The sequence below is a fragment of the Narcine bancroftii genome, chromosome 8, assembly GCF_036971445.1.
Source record: "Narcine bancroftii isolate sNarBan1 chromosome 8, sNarBan1.hap1, whole genome shotgun sequence".
NCBI classification, from domain to species: domain Eukaryota; kingdom Metazoa; phylum Chordata; class Chondrichthyes; order Torpediniformes; family Narcinidae; genus Narcine; species Narcine bancroftii.
Window position 1 is genome coordinate 78,442,955 of NC_091476.1, and position 6,679 is coordinate 78,449,633.

The 6,679-nt window shown below is 44.8% G+C and overlaps 1 long non-coding RNA gene across 1 annotated transcript; it reads right to left on the reverse strand.

Moving 5' to 3' along the window:
• Positions 1–323: 323 nt before the first annotated feature.
• Positions 324–1,755, reverse strand: LOC138741785 (uncharacterized). Its single transcript, XR_011343756.1, has 2 exons — positions 1,668–1,755; positions 324–538 (listed from the first exon to the last, which is right to left on the reverse strand). It is a non-coding gene; the product is annotated as an uncharacterized lncRNA (long non-coding RNA).
• Between the last annotated feature and the right edge of the window lie 4,924 nt (positions 1,756–6,679).

The following is a 6,679-nucleotide window of genomic DNA, read 5'->3' on the forward strand; positions in this document are numbered from 1 at the left end:
TTATCATTTTGTATAATTTATTTGTGATCCATATTCTGAATTTTAACAGATTAAGATTGACGATTATATTTATTTATTAAACGACTCAATATTTCTCTAATTGAAATCAATAAAAATATATTGAAAATAAAGCGAAATTCTCGGTTGGCACAACGCCTTTACAGCAGCAGTGATCTGGACGGGATTGGGGTTCAACTCTCGCGCCATCCGATGTAGTTGGTACGTCTCACCGTTTCTGCGTGGGTTTTATAGGGGCACTCGGGTTTCTTCCCACCGTTAAAAAACATTCCGGGAGTGTAGTGTGGACGGAAGCAGCCTGTTAGTATGCTATGTGTCTATTTTATTTAAATAAGGGATGAGGAAGAGTAGAGAGGTTGTAGTGGAGATGTACCAGGGGGTTCCCTGGATTGTAGAACATTCCCTATGAGGAGAGGTTAAGCAAGTTCGTCACTTTTCTACTTAGGCGATGAAGTATGACAGGAGAAGTTAAAGTCGAGGGTGAGCACCATGTCAAAGAACAATCCAACATATTCCTCAACTGTGGAATAAGCGGACAAAGTGTTACAAACACTAAGGACCGGAAAACCCAGTAGCAATAGACATTCACCAAGACAAGTATTTTTTAAAACAAAAGTTGTTTTTCATCAACTTTAAACATGACAATTGAATCAAACTTCAACTTATCTCTATACTTAACTAACACAAATTAAACCCATTCTAATGCTAAACGTAATTGTGTGTAAATTTAAGAAAATTTCTTTGGTTGACAGTTCAATCTCACATTTCCATCTTCCAAGTTCTCTGGATGCAAGTAACTCTAACATTGTGCGCAGAATTTAACATGAATTAAGTACACCAGGCTTTGGTGCTCGAACACTAAATGTTTACCGCTCAGGAAGGTTCATATAGGGTTTGCAGAGAGAGATTTGATGTTCTAGGATTTCCACAACTGAGGTACCACCATTAGTAACCTCATGGTTCCGGTGATGAAACCTGCCCCATCAGGGTTCTCCAAATGGTATCCTCTTTCTTTCAGGCTAATACAGAGTTCCTTTCTGTAACACTTATTTTGAGAGAAAGATCAGACAGATAGTACTTCCAGCCATCCACTGCTCTGGGATTTTGTGTTTCCAACCAGATTTTCCTCTCTCTTTCTCCATCTGCCAACTGCCAACTTCAAGAAAGCCAATGTGACTCTCTCACTTGCAAAAACCCCAACTTCTTCAGCAAACAACAGGTGTTAACTTTCTGCTCAAGCTATTGCCTAAGGTGAACAAAACCCAGGAGTTACATTTCTGTGAGCAACCCGTAATACGTGCAGCTAGTTTGTCTACTCCAAAACAATGGCTATTCATTCCATGGAGTCATTTCAAATTGCACCTACTTGTGAAATGTGCATCACATTCTCCAGAGATCCTCCAATGTTACTGAATATTAATTCTTCAGTCTATCATATAAGCTCTGCTTTAAAATGTGTGTATGTATTTACCCTGCTATAATGTTACCAAATACCTCCCAATATTTATCCATTACACCTCGCTGTCTTGAAGGGATTTTAAGTCTGAGTTAAAATTCGGTAATAACTAAACTGTCTTTAAAATCAATTAAAAATATAACAATTTGTAGTGCTGGGCACAGAGAAGAAAGAATCAGAACCCTCAACTCACCATATTGAAAGTCGTTAATGACTGTTTTTTTAAATTCAAATTCAGTGCATGCCCTTTTCAGGGCAACATGAGTTCAGTCGCCTCGTGCACTGTGACATCATAATCGCTGACCCAGGCGCACGCTGGGCAGGAGACTTGAGGCAGGGAGAAACGCTGACAGTGCCATTTTCAAATGGCTGATCCACCACGTAGGGCCAGTTCGCCATGAGAGAGTGCACCCCCACACAACACCCCATCCACAGAACCAGCGACGTGCCACACCACATGGGCGGGTAACTCTGGCATTTAGGCGTGGGTGTCTGCATTGGCTGTCATAAGTGAAAGAACACCGCCTTCAAATGGTCCACTGTGAAAACTTCATCTTTTTCCCTATGTCCAAAGTGTAAGTCCTGTAGGACCACTGGACGACCTTGTACAGACCTTCGTACAGGCGTTGTATGTGGGCTGCGCTGAACAAATATGAATTTTGCCAAGTCCAGCTCTTTTGGATAATGTGTATGCAGGAGTTCATATTTCGAGGGAGGCAGGGAGTGCTAGCGAGGATAGCTTCTTACTGAGATATGCCAAAAGGTTTGTGTGCTCAGACACGACGTTGTGCTCTGGGCCAAAGAACTCCCCGCGAATCGAGAGTGGAATGCCGTAGACCAGTTCCTCAACAGACGTCTGTAGGTCCTCCTTGTGTGCAGATCTGATGCCAAGGAGGACCCAGGGCAGTTCATCTGTCCAGCCTGGGCCGGTGAGGCGAGACATGAGGGCAGATTTTATATGATGATTAAACCTCTTGCTTTCAGGTGGTAGGCTGTGTGTGGTGGAGTTTAACCCCCAGAAGGTTCTCCAGCTGCGCTCAGAGTGCAGAAGTGAATTGGGCGAATCTGTGACTGCTGCTGTACGCTGGGACTCAGAACCTAGCAAATCAATGACTGATTAGGTTCCTGGCGGATATCTCTGTGGAAGCTTCTTTGATGGGAATGGCCTCCAGCCCTCTCATGATGCAGTCGACTATTGTGAGAAGGTAGCGTGCTTCTCTTGACACTGGAGAGAGGCCTACAGCGTCAACGTGGATGTGCTGAAATATCTACACCGCCAGGTCGCATTCATGGATTGGGGCCTGCTTATGCCTGTGGACCTCGGAGGCCTGGCACCCGATGCAATTCCTCGCCATCTCAGCCAATTCCATTTTAAGCCTTTTCCACACAAACTGCTCTGCCACCATTCGCACCAAAGTCTTCAACAAGGGGAGGACTAGGTCTTGGACTGAGATGAAAACCCTCGACCTCTACTGCGGTGGGAATATCAGGCTTGGCGAGCCAGTGAAGATGTCGCAGAGAAGCGTGTCCGGTCTGTTGGGCAACTGAATTTCCTGGAGCTCGAAGCCAAAGATGGCAGTCTGGAAGGCCTGCATCTCTGTGCCCAGCTTCTGGGCCAGTGTCAACTGTGTGTAGTTAAGGCTTGGGTTGAGAGTGTTGATCGGTATATAAGAGAGTGCATCCACTACGACGTGGTCTTTGCCTGCCCTGTGCTGGATGTCAGTGGTGAACTCTGGTATGTAGGAAAAATGGCCTTGCTTGTGAGCCAACTATAGATCTTTGGCCATTGCGAGTGAATGTGTGAGGGGGCTTATAGTTCATGAACACTTTGAAGGGCATGTCCTCCAGAAAGTATCGAAAATGCCGGATAGAGAGGTTCAGTGCCAGGAACTCCCAGTCTAAAGCACTATACTTGAGCTCCAGTGGGTACAGAATTTTACTAAAGAAGGCGAGTATTGCACCACTGCACGAGTACACCCCCAACCCCATGACTAAGGTGTCGACCGAGGGCATCATGTGTGCCTCCCGGCATGGTTTCACCAATATAGTCGTGGTGGTGAAGAACTCCTTTGTTGCAGCAAAAGTGGTCTCTACCTCCTTCGACCAGGTCAGGTCTTTCTCCTTCATGGTCATCAATGTGAACAGCGGTCACATCATGTGGGCGCTGCCAGGGATGAACCAATGATTAAAAAATCACAATCCCCATGAACTCCTGCAGGCTCCTGAGGGCTTGGCTTGGGATACCGCTGGCATGACATACTCTAGAGGCAGGGCAGCACATGCTGCCAAGATGGTGCACCCCAGAAACTACAGCATCTGCTTGCCAAACTGACATTTGGCCACGTAGATCATGAACCCAAACAGTGACAGTTGGACAAACAGGGTAAGAAGGTGGGCCTTGTGCTCTTGGGAGTTGGAGCTAGTGATAAGGATATCATTCCGGTAGGCAAACACAAAGTCCAAGACACTACCGATTGCATCTCTGAGGCGCTGAAATGTCTGGGCCGCATTCTTGAGGCTTAAAGGAAGACCCCCAACTACTGCAGCCAGGAAAACTGCTCTTTTGACAGCTGCATCTTCTCGGGCAGACGTCCGGGCTTCTTGGCGTGCACCGAGCATGCCTGCGTGGAGATATGGTAGTATACCACGTGCTGGGGTAAGGTGGCACTGAGTTGTGGTTGAAGAGTGGCGGGGAACTCATGGAGTATGTTCGAATACTCATCCATGGAAGTGACAATGGCGGCGATGTCGGGCCTGGAGTGGTCCGTGGTGCCCAGGTCCAACGACTTGAATGAGCCCTTCTTGTCGACCATCAGTTCATGTGCCCTCAGGAAATCTGTCCCTAACAAAGCAGTACCCATCGAGGCTAACATGAACTTCCAGCGGATTTTCTCCCTCCTGATTTGGAACTGCCCCTGTGGGTACCGAATGACTTGACAGTGGAACGGTTGGTTGCCCGCAGGATGGGACCATCAGATCGGGTGAGTTTCGCGCGGCCAACGAGGGTCAGGAAGCGCAGATCCGTTCCCACTGTCCACCAGGAAACTTCGGCCTATGGACATGTCGGTAACGTGAAGGAGACTATCCATGTGGCCAGCTGTCACAGCCATCAACGGTGGCTGGCTGGGTCGTTTTCCCTGGTGGTCACATGGTTGTCGCCACTACCGAGCTTGCATTCCCCATCGCTGATGGTAAAAGCACCTGGTGGAATGGTGCACTTCCGGCTTCTGCATGGGGATGTGTTGAGGCTGGCTGGTTCTTGCTCATGCAACCTAACGGAGGGCTGCATCACTTTCGCTTTTTGTGCACCAGAGGGTGTCTGGACGGGCTGTGACTCCGTGTGGGTCCATGAAGTCCTCTTGCACCAGGAGCAGTTGGAGGTCCCCAAGCATCTACTCGAGGACTATCTTACAGAATATGAAACAAGGTGTGTGATCCTAAGCCAGTGCCAGCATCCCATCCATTATGGCCGTGATGTCCAGTCTCCAAGCCCATCGAGGTGCAGGAGCCTAGTGGCACGTTGCTGAGGGGACAGACCGAAAGTGCCAATGAGCATGTTCTTGAGGGCAGGATATTTACCCTCAGGTGGAAGGTTGTGCATTAGATCGTCCACCTTGGCTGCCGATTCTTCGTCTAGCATGCTTACGACGTAGTAGAACATCGTGGCATCTGCTGATATTTTCCTGATTTGAAACTGCTCCTCCGTCTTCCTGAACCACTTATGGCCCAGTCGCAGGCAGGGCCGGAGACTTGAGGCAGGGAGACACTCTCACTGTGCCATGTTCTCATGGCTCCCGCTCAATGAGGCATTACATGTGGGCCCAATTCACCATGAGAGAGTGTGCCGCCACAAATTCACAGTATATACATATCATAATGAAGTAACAATGTTGAGAGTATTATAGACTTCTTGACAGACAATCCACTATAATATTATTTGAACCTCTGATATGAATAATTTGCAGATTATATTCGTGTAATATCAACTTCCAGTTAAACGTTCCTCTGATTTTTTTTCTTTATTTTATTTAAAAACACCAGAGGATTGTGGTCAGTAAATACCACAATTGGTTCTTGAGATGTACTGAGAAATAAATCAAAATTCTGCAGAGGAAACTCAATATTGGAATATTGGAATAGTTCCTTTGATGAGAATTTTATTTCTTATGAAAAGTAAACAAATGGATGGTCAATTGCATTATGTTATTGCAATGAAACTGACCCTGCTGCCCCCTTATTCGCGTCCACAGTTACAAACAAAATGCTTTATCAAAATCAGGAGATTTTAACACATGATAATGGCAGAGTATATCCTATAAATTTTCTAAAGCTGTTTGACTCTCGTTAGACCACACAAATTTCTCCTCTTTCTTCAAAGGGTTAGTTAAAGGAAGAGCCACCTCTGCAAAATTTCCTATAATATCCTGCCATTCCTTAAAATATTCTCACTGATTTATTTGCCATTGGGAATAGGAAAATCATAATTTGCATTCACTTTTGCTTGAATAGGTGCAACATTACCATGATCAGTCACATGACTCAAGTATTTCACAGTGGCATTTGCAAATTCACTCTTCGCTACGTTTACAGTTTAGTTTGCTTTGGATCATCTTGCAAACAATTTGTCCAATTCCTTCAAATGTTCTTCCCGTGTGTTACTTTTTTTATGACCAAGTCATCAGTATAAGCATCTGTGTGTGTTAACCGTTTGATTACCGAATTAATCATCCTTTTAAATGTTATAGGAGAATTTTTCATGCTAACAGGTAACATATTATTCAAATATAAATCGTATGGATCGTATGGAGTAACAAAAACTTAAGTATTCCTTCCTCTCTCAGTTAAAACCACACACCAGTAACTCATCAACAAATCCAACTTAGTAAGAGATTTTGCTTTTCTAATTTTATTAATACACTAATCAATTCTTTTAATTGGATAAGCATCTGTTTTAGTTACTGAATTAGCCTAACTGTAATCTGTAAAAAAACCTAACAGTTCCATGTGCTTTCTGTACCAGAATACAAGAAAACTCCAATCTGAGTTTGAAGGACTAATAATATCATTTTTGAACATATATTCAAATTCCTGATCCATGGTTTTACTTTTATCAATGTTTAATCTGCATGGGTGTTGTTTAATGGGAATTGCTTCTGACATCCATATCGTGATAAATGACTGATATCCTTTCTGGAACGCCAGGAA